This window comes from Neovison vison, chromosome 12, assembly GCF_020171115.1.
Source record: "Neovison vison isolate M4711 chromosome 12, ASM_NN_V1, whole genome shotgun sequence".
Taxonomy (NCBI): domain Eukaryota; kingdom Metazoa; phylum Chordata; class Mammalia; order Carnivora; family Mustelidae; genus Neogale; species Neogale vison.
This window is the reverse complement of record NC_058102.1, coordinates 85765906-85778471: the sequence shown is the minus strand read 5'-3', so window position 1 is coordinate 85778471 and position 12566 is coordinate 85765906. Positions and strand designations below refer to the sequence as shown.

General features: G+C 38.2%; 1 protein-coding gene across 1 annotated transcript in view; it reads right to left on the bottom strand.

The window, feature by feature from the left end:
• The window catches only part of SPATS2 (spermatogenesis associated serine rich 2), a 146836-nt gene that overhangs the window by 59654 nt on the left and 74616 nt on the right, over positions 1-12566 (bottom strand). The gene's annotated exons all lie outside the window — the stretch shown is intronic.

Here is a 12566-nt window from a genome sequence, read left to right as displayed (position 1 = left end):
GCACCAAATAAACCCTTCTGGACTAATTTTGGAAAATACATGTTTGAAAAATGTGTTTTTTGTTTTTGTTTTTGTAGTAAGCTCATAAATGAGCACTGTAAGAAACAACTTAAATTGCTTCTAAGAATAACCTATTTTTTTTAGTTGCCCAGGGTAGAAAGATAAGCCACATTTACTTACTTGTTTTCCACCTTTATATTAGATATTTTAGATATATTAGATATTTTACTCCTAAAAGGATAGAAAAAAGAGAGAAATGTGGCCAATTACTCCCAGTTACGTTTTGTAGAACAGTCAGCTAGAGCCTAAAATAAAATGTTCTCTTCGTTGAATTTCTAAAAAGAGATGACATTAAAAAAGTATATTAAGAGTGAGTAAATGACTTTCAACAAAAAGAATGTGGCTGAGAACAATGAACCTTTTAGGCCCAAAGACTCGCTTTGGTTCTGTATTAGTTTCCCATGGTTGTTATAACAAATGAATCCAAACTTCGTGGCTCAAACAATAGAAATGTTTTCTGTCGGGCGCCTGGGTGGCTCAGTGGGTTAAGCCGCTGCCTTCGGCTCGGGTCATGATCTCAGGGTCCTGGGATCAAGTCCTGCATCGGGCTCTCTGCTCAGCAGGGAGTCTGCTTCCCTCTCTCTCTAAGCCTGCCTCTCCATCTACTTATGATTTCTCTCTGTCAAATAAATAAATAAAAAATCTTTAAAAAAAAAAAAAAAGAAATGTTTTCTGTCATAGTTCTAAAGCTTAGAAGGCCAAACCAGTTTCACTGGGCTAAAATCAAGGTAAAGACAAGGCAACATACCCTCTGAAAGCTCTAGAGGAGAAGGTGTTCCTTGCCTTTTCCAATTGCTGGCAGGTGTCGGCATTCCTTGGCTTGCCCTATCACCCCAGTCTCTGCCCTCATAGTTGTAATGCCCTCTCTTCTTTCTGAAGTCTCCTTTGGCCTCCCCCATATAAGGATACGTGTGACTGCCATTTAGGACTCACCTGGATTATCCAGGATAAGCTCCCCATCTGAAGACTGTGACAGATGTAGCTACACCTGCGGTGAACATATAGCATTATACATAGTTTTCTAATCACTATGTTGTACACCTGAAACTAATGTAACAATGTGTATCAACTATACTTCAATTTAAAAAATTATTTAAAAAACAACTGAGGGGTGCCTGGGTGGCTCGGTGGGTTAAAGCCTCTGCCTTCGCTTCAGGTCATGGTCCCAGGGTCTTGGATCGAGCCCCACATTGGGCTCTCTGCTCAGCGGGAGCCTGCTTCCTCCTCTCTCTCTGCCTGCCTCTCTGCCTACTTGTGATTTCTGTCTGTCAAATAAATAAAATCTTAAAAAAAAAAAAAGAAATATTTTTAAAACTATAAACTAACATAATTTGTTTCTAGACAATCTACAGTGTTTCAAAGTGACAAACTAGTTGTTAGAAAGACATGCAAGAATAAAACCCAGTTATTATAACAGACTCAAGAGTCTAATAGGCCAAGAGAAACAGGCATACAGAGCATGTTTATAGGTATCACAGATGAGGTGGGAGGCACAAAGAATAAAGAGGTCAGTTCTAACAGTTATCAAGGTTCTTTTAAATTTAAAAATGATATGATTTTATAAAAACAGTTTGTAGGAGTGCCTGGGTGGCTCAGTGGGCTAAGCCTCTGCCTTCAGCTCAGGTCATGATCTCAGGATCCTGGGATGGAGCCCCTCACCAGGCTCTCTGCTCACCAGGGAGCCTGCTTCCTCTCCCCCACCCACCTACCGCCTCTCTGCCTACTTGTGATCTCTTTCTCTGTCAAATAAATAAATAAAATCTTTAAAAAAATTTTTAAATAGGGGCACCTAGGTGGCTCAGTCGGTTATGTGGCTGCCTTCGGCTCAGGTCATGATCCCAGGATTCTGGGATCAAGCCCCACATCGGGCTCTCTGTTCAGCAGGGAGCTTGCTTCCTTCCCCACCTCTCTCTCTCTCTGCCTGCCTCTCTGCCTACTTGTGTTATCTATTTTTTAAAAAATTAAAAATAAAAACAGGTTGTTTTGAAGTGGCGGGGGGATGGGAGGTTGGGGTACCAGGTGGTGGGTATTATAGAGGGCACGGCTTGCATGGAGCACTGGTGTGGTGAAAAAATAATGAATACTGTTTTTCTGAAAATAAATAAATTGGGAAAAAAATTAAAAAATAAATAAATAAAAACAGGTTGTAGCTCTTTAAAACGAAGTCCTCATATCCATTAGGATAGCTATTTTAAAAAGCAAACAAACAGAAAACAACAAGTGTTGGAGAAGATGTAAACAAACTAGAACCCTGTGCACTGCTGGTGGTAATACAAAATGGTACACCTGCTACCGAAAACAAAATGGCAGTTCCTCACGAAATCAAACAGAATCACCATTAATCCAGAAATTCCACTTCTGGCTCTAAACCCAAAAGAAGTGAGAGCAGGGATTTTAAAAGCTATCTGTACACCCATGTTCACAGCTGTATTATTTACAATAGTCAGAGAATGGAAACAGCCCAAGTGCCCAAGATAAATAAATAAAATGTGGTAATATATACAATGGAATATTATTCAGCTTTAAAAAGGAAGGAAATTCTGACACATGCTAACAACACAGATTAACTCTGAACACATTATCCTTAGTGCAATAAGCCAGTCATAAAAGGACAAATACTGTATGATTCCACTTGTATGAGTTATCAAGAGTAGTCAAATTCACAGAAACAGAAAACAGGAAGTAGGATGGTAGTTCCCAAGGATTAGGATAAGGGAGAGTGGGGAGTTACTGTATAGAGGTTTTCAGTTTTGTGAAATAAAAAAAAAAAGTTGGGGAGGGCAGAGGAAAGGAAGAGAAAAACATTTAGGCAGAGCTACATAAAGCAAAAAGCAGTGAAGCAATGAAGCTGTAGCACAGTACTGAGATAGAGAAACTGTTCATGCATGATCAACTATAAAATTTCAGACAGCTGTTTTAATGTTTCAGAGGTTTAAATATCAAATGTGAAAGTATTTTGTAGCTGAATAGTTTCACAAGTGGGTAAAGAGGAAGAGAAAGAACTAAAGCGCAAAATGAAGTCAACAAAATAAGTACAATACTTGTGAACTTGCTCTTATCATTGTAATTTGATAAATATGGTTATACACTGACAGGCAAACACAGTTTTTATATCTAGAAAAATATTAGCTAACCTGACTGTTGAAAAGAGTCTTTAAGTACCATCTTCAGAGATAGTGATTCAAAAAAAAAGATTTTTTTAAAATTTCCACAGTGATTCTGAGATATAGTCAAGTTTGAGAGAAGATTACCTGACCAAAATCAGGGCTCCTAAAATTTTAAAAATTACAATCATTTGGTCTCATCCTTCTCTAGTCTCCAAAGACTTTGTAGGGAGAAAATCAGATCATTACTAATCTGTGAGAATCAGAACTAAACCTATTCCTAACCTTGGATTACTCCCAGAGTTGGTTTTCTTTTATCTAGTGCTGAATTCAGACATCAGTCAGGAAAAGGTAAAAAGTTATATGTAATTATGCCACTATAAATTCGTATCATGAAACTAACAGGTTCCCAGATATCTGCTCTGGGTTCGTTAAAAAGTTCTCTTATTTGGGGTGCCTGGGTGACTCAGTGGGTTAAGCCGCTGCCTTCGGCTCAGGTCATGATCTCAGGGTCCTGGGATTGAGTCCCGCATCGGGCTCTCTGCTTGGCAGGGAGCCTGCTTCCCTCTCTCTCTCTCTCTGCCTGCCTCTCTGCCTGCTTGTGGTCTTTCTCTGTCAAATAAATAAATAAAATCTAAAAGAAATAATAATAAAAAGTTCTCTTATTTGATTTTCAACATTTGGGTGCCCAACAAACAATTCAAGTAATCCAAGGGTAAGGCCCACAAAAGATTTTTGGTAGAAGTATTTCTTACATAATTAACTAGTAAGCCACATGAACCAGTAGGCTACTTAATGTCTAAAGACCCGTCTCCTGTTGCCACTATTTAATTCAGAGCTATTCAAACCACCAGGTATAAAGAACTAGTTGTTGATCTTACTGTTTTAATTTCTAATCTTTGAGGACTAGTGCTTTTATAAAATAATAAAACTAGGCTTAAGGGTGGTGCAAAGAGGTTGAGCAAGTCCTCTCCTTAAAACACAAATATTAAACTGAATAAAATTGTGAAAAACAGCTGTTTCAGGGCTCTGGAAATCAATCAAAGGCCACAACAAATTATTGAGAAACTGCTAGAGCCTTAAGTAAGAACAATGCAGTCTCTACCCTTCTTGCCTAGGACTGCTCCCACTCATATCTCCAGCTCTGTGGAGGATAACAGCTTTACCAGGGCAGGGATTGCCAAAGAAGGCTAACTAAAGAGGACGAAGTTTTGCCCTAAAGTAGGCTAAAGTAGAGAACTCAGAAATCTTTTTTTAAAAAACCTGCTGCTTTGCCAGCCTGAAGTTGGAGTCTTGGTTCAGTGTGGTAAACAGGAAATTTAACAGGGAAATCCTGGAAATGAAAGAACCATAGAAAAGTAGATTAGTTCTCTACATATCTCTAGCTAAATGAGAAACCATGCCCATGCAGAGGGCAACCCAGGAAGCCAGTGGAAATTAAAAGTGAAAACAAAGTTAAGAACTGCCTGAAAGTATAGATTGCTCTAGGCAGTACTGACATTTTAAAAATGTTTATTCTTCCGATCCATGAGCATGGAATGCTCTTCCATCTTTTTGTGTCTTCTTCAGTTTCTTTCATGAGTGTTCTGTGGTTCCTCGAGTACAGATCCTTTACCTCTTTGGTTAGGCTTATTCCCAGGTATCTTATGGTTCTTGGTGTTATAGTAAGTGGAAGCGATTCTCTAATTTCCCTTTCTGTATTTTCACTGTTAGTGTGTAAGAAAACAACTGATTCTGTGCACTGATTTTGTATCTTGCCACATTATTGAATTGCTGTATGAGTTCTAGTAGTTTGGGGGTGGAGTCTTTTGGGTTTTCCATATAAAGTATCATGTCATCTGTGAAGAAAGAGAGTTCTGACTTCTTCTTTGACAATCTGAAATGCCATCCCGGTCAAAATTCCACTGGCATTTTTCAAAGAGCTGGAACAAACAATCCTAAAATTTGTATGGAATGAGAAGAGACCCCGAATTGCTAAGGAAATGTTGAAAAAGAAAAACAAAACTGGAGGTATCGTGTTGCCTGATTTCAAGCTTTACTACAAAGCTGTGATCACCAAGACAGCATGGTACTGGCACAAAAACAGACACACAGACCAGTGGAACAGAGTAGAGAGCCCAGATATGGACCCTCAACTCTATGGTCAACTAATCTTCGACAAAGCAGGAAAAAATATATTGTGGAAAAAAGACAGTCTCTTCAATAAAGGGTGCTGGGAAAATTGGACAGCCATGTGTAGAAGAATGAAACTTGGCCATTCTCTTACACCATACACAAAGATAAACTAGAAGTGGATAAAAGACCTTCAATGTGAGGCAGGAATCTATCAAAATCCTAGGGGAGAACGTAGGCAGTAACCTCTTCAACATCAGCCACAACAACTTCTTTCAAGATATGTCTCCAAAGGCAAAGGAAACAAAAGCAAAATGAACTTTTGGGACTTCATCAAGATCAAAAGCTTCTGCACAGCAAAGGAAACAGTTAACAAAACAAAGAGGCAACCCACAGAATGGGAGAAGATATTCGCAAATGACAGTACAAAGGGCTGATATCCAAGATCTATAAAGACCTCCTCAAACTCAACACACACAAAACAGATAATCACATCCAAAAAATGGGCAGAAGACATCAACAGACATTTCTCCAAAGAAGACATACAAATAGCTAATGGACACATGAAAAATATTCATCATCATTAGCCATCAGGAAGATTCAAATCAAAACCACATTGAGAAATCACCTTACACCAGTTAGAATGGCCAAAATTAACAAGACAGTAAACAACAAGTGTTGGAAAGGATGTGGAGAAAGGGGAACCCTCATACACTGTTGGTGGGAATGCAAGTTGGTACAGTCACTTTGGAAAAGTGTGGAGATTCCTTAAGAAATTAAAAATAGAGCTACCCTATGACCCTGCAATTGCACTACTGGGTATTTACCCCAAAGATACAAATGTAGTGAAAAGAAGGGCCATATGTACCCCAATGTTCATATCAGCAATGGCCACAGTCACCAAACTCTGGAAAGAGCCAAGATGCCCTTCAACAGATGAATGGATAAGAAGATATGGTCCACATATACAATGGAGTATTATGCCTCCATCAGAAAGGATGAATACCCAACTTTTATATCAACATGGATGGGACTGGAAGAGACTATGCTGAGTGAAATAAGTCAATCAAGAGAGTCCATTATCATATGGTTTCACTTACTTGTGGAGCATAAGGAATAACACAGAGGACATTGGGAGATGGAGAGGAGAAGTGAGTTGGGGGAAATTGGAGGGGAAGACAAACCATGAGAGAGTGTGGACCCTGAGAAACAAACTGAGGGTTTTGGAGGGAAGGGGGTGGGGGGGGTGCATGCCTGGTGGTGGGTATTATGGAGGGCACATATTGCATGGAGCCCTGGGTGTGGTGCATAAACAATGAATTTTGGAACACTGAAATAAATTAAATTAAATTAAATTTTAAAAAAAGAAAGAAAGAAAAGAACTGCCTGAACTTTGAATGTCCTCCTCAACCCACATAGTTCAATCAGCAGAGGATAAAAGCTTATGCATTTGAGATATTTAGCAAAAGCTCAGTCCAAATCATTGGCTGACTAATAAACACTGCAGACACAGGGACAATCCCTAAAAGCAAAAATAAAAAATTAAGATTAAAATTAAAAACTGTGCAGATATATTTGTGATGTACACATGGGACAGGTAGAGTGGCAGTTGCCTCAGTTTATGTCCAGGCTAATTATTATTATTATTATTTTTTTTAAGATTTTATTTATTTATTTGAGAGAGAGAGACAGTGAGAGAGAGCATGAGCGAGGAGAAGGTCAGAGAGCGAAGCAGACTCCCCATGGAGCTGGGAGCCTGATGTGGGACTCGATCCCGGGACTCCAGGATCACGCTCTGAGCCGAAGGCAGTCGTCCAACCAACTGAGCCACCCAGGCGTCCCTAATTATTATTATTTTTTTAAATTAACATATAATGTATTATTTGCCCCAGGGATACATCATCACGCTTCCACATTTCACAGCACTCACCATATTTGCCCCAGGGAAATCATCACGCTTCCACATTTCACAGCACTCACCATAGCACATACCCTCCAACAATGTCCATCACCCAACCACCCTATCCCTACCCTCCCCAACCCCCAGCAGTTTTGTGAGATTAAGAGTCTCTTATGGTTTGTCTTCCTCCTGATCCCATCTTGTTTCATTTTTTCCTTCCCCCCTTCCCCACAATCCCCAGCCCTGCCTTCTCAAATTCCTCATATCAGAGAGATCATTGATAATTGTCTTTCTCTCATTGACTTATTTCACTTAGCATAATACCCTCTAGTTCCATCCATGGTTGCAAATGCAAAATTTCATTTCTTGTGATGGCTGATTATTTTTTTTTAAAGATTTTATTTATTTATTTATTTGACAGAGAGAGAGATCACAAGTAGGCATAGAGGCAGGCAGAGAGAGAGAGAGAGAGAGGAGGAAGCAGGCTCCTTGCCGAGCAGAGAGTCGGATGTGGGACTCGATCCCAGGACCCTGAGGATCATGACCTGAGCTGAAGGCAGCGGCTTAACCCACTGAGCCACCCAGGTGCCCGATGGCTGATTATTTTAAAAATACCCTCAAGAAGATAAATTAAGAATGAAGAGTTAATATATTACCTTAATTATCCACTTAAAAAAAAAAAAGCCAAGAAAGAAAGATTCATACATAGGAAAACCACCAATCAATAGAAACTGATACTGAAAGGGTCCACAAGTTGGTGGACTTAACCAACAAAAACTTCAAAACAACTAATAAAAATATATTCAAGGAACTTAAGGAAAATATAGTCATACTGACTTGACAAATACACAATCTCAACAGAGAAACAGAAACTATAGGATAAAACTAAAAAGAAATTCTAATTGAAAATATAATACCCAAATGAAAAATTCACCAGTTAGACTTAATAGCAAATTTGAGATAGCAGAAGAAAAAAAATCAGTGAACTTGAAAAGCAATCAAGAGGAATTAGACAACCTAAATAAAGGAAGAACACTATGAAAAAATAGTTTGCAGAAAAAAGAAAAATGGGGTGCCTGGGTGGCTCGCTCATTGAGCGTCTGCCTTCAGCCCAGGTCATGATCCCAGGGTCCTGGAATGGAGCCCCGAATCAGGCTCCCTGCTCAGTGGGAAGCCTGCATCTCCGTCTCCCTCTTCCTCTGCCCCTGCTCCCCCTGTTTGTGTTCCCCTTTTCATTGTGTCTTTCTCTGTCAAATAAATAAAATCTCTTAAAAAAAAAGAGAGAGAGGGGCGCCTGGGTGGCTCAGTGGGTTAAAAAAAAAGAGAGAGGGAGAGAGGGAGAAAGAAAGAAAGATAAAAAGAAAGAAAGAAAGAAAGAAAGAAGAAAAATGATCCTCAGTCACCTGTGGGATAACAGTAACCTTACCAATACACACATCACAGGATTCCTAGTAGGGGAGGAAAGAGGGAAAGGAGCAGGAAAAAAAAATTTTTTTGATGAAATAATGGCGAACATTTGATGAAATTCCCAAGAAATCCATACCAAATTGCATCAGTCAAACTGCTAAAGATAAAGAGAACAACAAGAAAACAATGAGAAAAAAGGACTCATCGCAATGGAGGAACAATATGACATATTCAGTGGAAAAGTGCTGAATTCTATAGCCAGCAAAACTATCCTTCAAAAATGAAGGCAAAATAAAGACACCCAGATTAAAAAAAGAAAAAGAGTCTGAAAGAATCCATTCCTGTCAGACTTGTGTACAAGAAAAACTAAATTCTTCAGGCTAAAAGGAAATAAAACCACACACTAACTCACCAGAGAAAGGTATTAAGAGTACTCAAAATGGTAAATATTTGGTAACTGTAAAGACTACATATATATTTATCTCTTTAGTCAAAATTTCTCCAAAAAGCATAATATTGTTTAAAACAATAATTATAACAACATATTGTGGTTATATATGGATGTGATATACGTGAAATAATAGTACAAAAGCAGGGGAGAGGAAACAAGGCTATATTGGAACAAAGCTACTATATCTTATGGGTATTTTTTTTTAAAGCTTTATTTTTTTTTAATTATTTTATTTATTTATTTATTTGACAGAGATCACAAGTAGGCAGGGAGGCAGGCAGAGAGAGAGAGAGAGAGACAGAGGAGGAAGCAGGCTCCCCGCTGAGCAGAGAGCCTGATGTGGGGCTCCATCCCAGGACCCTGAGGTCATGACCTGAGCCGAAGGCTGAGGCTTTAACCCACTGAGCCACCCAGGCGCCCCTCTTATGGGTATAAAGTCAGTATTAACCGGAAGTAGCTTGTGCCGAGTTAAAGATGCATACTGCAATCCTAGAGCAACCACTTATAAAATAACTATTTAAGAAACAGCTTTGGGGCGCCTGGGTGGCTCAGAGGGTTAAGCTTCTGCCTTCGGCTTGGGTCATGATCACAGGATCCTGGGATCGAGCCCTGCGTCAGGCTCTCTGCTCAGCAGGGAGCCTGCTTCTCCCTCTCTCTGCCTACTTGTGATTTCTGTCAAATAAATAAATAAAATCTTAAAAAAAAAAAAAAAAGAAATAGCTTTAAAAGGAAGGAAGGGAGGAAGGAAGGAAGAGCAGGCTTTAAAAAAATCAGATAATAGGGGCGCCTATTCAGTGGCTCAGTCAGTTAAGCATCCACCTTTGGCTCAGGTCATGATCCCAGAGTCCTGGGATCAAGCCCTATATCAGGCTCCTTGCTCAGTGGGGATCCTGCTTCTCCCTCTCCCTCTGTCCTTCTTCCCTCCCCGGCCTGTGCTTTCTCTCTCTCTCAAATGAATAAATAAAATCTTTTTTAAAAATCAGAGGAATTAATACACTAAGAAGAATAAAATATAAATGTAAGTATATACTAAAAATACATTAAAAAGAAGGCAATAAAACAGTAGCAGAGGAACAAAAAAATAAGATGTAGAGAACAGCAAATAGCAGGGATAAACCCAATCATGCTGATAAATACATTAAATGTTGAATGGAAAGGGTATAAAAATGATAATTCTGAAAATAGTAAGTATAAGAGTTGGAACTACTATATTAATATCAGAAAAATTAAAACTTCAAAGATATATTCCCAGAGACAAAGAATATTTCATAAGAAAATAAAAGATAAAAATTATAAATGTATATACTTAATAAGAGTACCCAAATATGTAAATTAAAAACTGACAAAACAGAAACAAAAAATACATAATTCAACAATTGCAGCTGAATATTCAATACTTTTCTCTTAGTAAAGGACAAAACAATTAAACAGAAAGTTTGGATATAGATGACTTACATCATGATCACCCAGCTTGATCTAACATATATAGAACACTCTCCCAACAATAGATCATACACATTCTTTTCAAGCATACATGTAACCTTCCAGGATAAATCATATACCAGACAAATACATCACAAGAACAGAAAACTACAGACTGATATCCCTCATGAATGTAAGTTTTAAAAATTTGTACCAAAATACTAGCAAAGAGAAACCAGTAACATAAAAAATGACCAAATAGGATTTACTTATTTTATTCATGAGAGACAGAGAGAGAGAGAGAGGCAGAGGCAGGGGGAGAAGAAGGCTCCCCGCAGAGCAAGGAGCCCAATGGGACTTGACCCCAGGACCCTGGGATCAGGACCTGAACCAAAGGCAAACACTTAACCGCCTGAGCCACCCATGTGCCCCCCAAATGGGATTTATCCCAGGAATGCAGAATTGTTTATCCCCTTTAAAATTAACTTTCTATATTAATAAAGGACAAAATCACATGATTATATTAATAGACCAGGATTTCCTCAGCAGTATTGACTTTTGGATCTGGCAATTCTTTGCTGTGGAGGGCTGTCGTGTGCACTGCAGATGTTTAGAGCACCTGGGGCTAGACCCACTAGACACCGGTAGCACCTTGCCCCACCAAGTTGGGACCTCCACAAATGTCTCCAGACATTGGCAAATATTCCCAAAGGGGCAAAATCATCCCTGTTTGAAGAGGACTGAAATAAATGCAGAAAAAACATTTGACAAAAATCCCAACACCCCAGTCATGTAAAAATTCAGCAAAACAGGAATAGAAAGGAACTTCCTCAAACTGATAAAGGGCATCTACGAAAACCCTACAACGAACATCGTACTTAACAGTGAGAGACTAAATGCTTCTCTCCACACTTTTATATGTACTTTGTACTTTTTTTGTTCAACTACATTATACATATAGCTTTATCTCAGCGAAAGTCCTAACAACAAATAAACTTTCTTTTGTTTCCAACTACATGTAAATCCAGACTATGTTCAATCAAAATTTGTTAGCACTTAATGCCTATGATATGGTCAAAATTTCAAATTCATTTTATATAAAGTAATTAAATACCAATTACAAAAAACAAAGAATCCTTCTTACAGCTCTGGCAATACAGACACAAAGACTCTAGTTTTAACAAGGTCGAAGCATTCTGCTGAAGTCAACCTTTTAAGGAAAAATTAAGTGCTAAACTTTTTAGATGAAATTGTTTTATCTTAAAGTCTGGAGTCCTATTTTTACTATAGTATTTCTCATTTCTGGAGGAAAACAGATAATGTTTCGAACATAACTGGGAAGAAAGCAAACTGAATCATGAGGATTAAGAAAAAACAAACTTTGGTTATAAAAACTTTTTAGTTGATAATCTCCTTCTATAAAATAGTTCTTTAGTAATATAATCAATCACTCCTTAGAACTCAGATTCCGTTTATACATATTTACTATACAATGAGTACAGTAACTACATACTTTCAAAACCACAAGCAGCTGTCTGGTATGTTATTTTCCTAAAATGAGGTTTATGAGTTACCAAGTCACAATTAAGTTTAAAAGCATTTCCCTTCATATTAACACATGACACCTGGATCTACACCAGGGTTTTGAATTAAAGAACATTAACTTTAAATTGAAAACTAAATTCAATGAGGGGGAAAAAAAGCCAGGATAGCTCTGGTCATTCTTTTAACAAATATATTCCAGTTATGTATAATAGTTCAAGTGCTACTGCTTAATTTGTCCCTTTGCATTTTTGCAGCTATCTAAAAAAGGTGAAAAAGTGATTTTATAATCTTTATTGTCTTTGCCCTTCTTGAAACTATTCTTGGTATTTCTTAATTCCTTGTATCTTATATTTCACTTCAGACAAGAAGCTAGAGTAATAATCCCGGAAGGAAAGCTAAAGAAGGAATTGAAAACTGGAAACATTTACTCTTACTTCATTTCCTGTCTCCAATGAAAAAAACATTAACTCACAGGATATAGAATATCCTGTAGTAAGTTATCTCCCACCATGCCCCCAACATATGTTCACACCCCAGAGAGTGTATTTTCTGGATGCAGTTGGCT